Below are 873 nucleotides of genomic sequence, written 5' to 3'. Positions count from 1 at the left end.
ATTCCAACTCATAATATATAGAGAATAATTTGGGATTCTAGACCACTACAAAAATTTTCCTAAGGGTGAACCAATCATAATCTTAGATTATAAGATAGTTTCATGTTTAAACCAAACATTATAATTAAGAATTACTAGTGGTAGGCGTATGTAGTGCATGGCAACTATGTATGAATAAGCACTGAAGCCTAGGATATCCCTTGTAATTCTCCTTGATCATTTTTCACCTAGTTTTTTTTTCTCTTTCTTTTTTTGATTAGTTTTCCTTGAATAGATGAATAGGGCTTTTCAAGAGGAAATAAAGAGGGGATGAAAGAAAAATAAGGCATGTGTCTATAGCTAGCAATAATTTTGTGCAAGTGTTGAGGAAATTTCTTCACCTAAAACCTGATCAATAATATCTGGATTTGTTCAAAATTTGGTGGCATCATCAATCAAAATTAGTAGATGCATCACTTGAAACTTTTTGTTAAGAACTTTAATTATTCTTTGCTATATTTTGCATTGCTATAGCTGCTTGAAAAAGATGATTTTTTCCTTTTTTAATAATTAAAGTAATGCTAGGCTCCCATCTATGGTCATGCACACAAAACTAATTCTTTCCTATTTAGGAGAATGCAACAAACCTTATCTATATGTGCATTTGATGCCACTAATCAATCCAAATTAGATGTGGTTATTCCTCAAACAACTCTCCTCATGCATGCATCCTTGGGCCTCCACGTCTCTCTCCAAAATAGTGCTCATTGGATCAACTAAAACACAACAAACACACAACATTTAATAAAAGTCACCATTCAATGGTTGCCACCTTATCCAGAAAAAATAGTTAGGTCCTCTGGTACAAACTATAGAACATGACACGTAATAAAT

Source organism: Phoenix dactylifera, chromosome 3 (assembly GCF_051530095.1).
Source record: "Phoenix dactylifera cultivar Ajwa chromosome 3, Ajwa_hap1_PhDact_Kaust_v1.1, whole genome shotgun sequence".
NCBI classification, from domain to species: domain Eukaryota; kingdom Viridiplantae; phylum Streptophyta; class Magnoliopsida; order Arecales; family Arecaceae; genus Phoenix; species Phoenix dactylifera.
Note: the sequence above shows the minus strand (reverse complement) of the source record.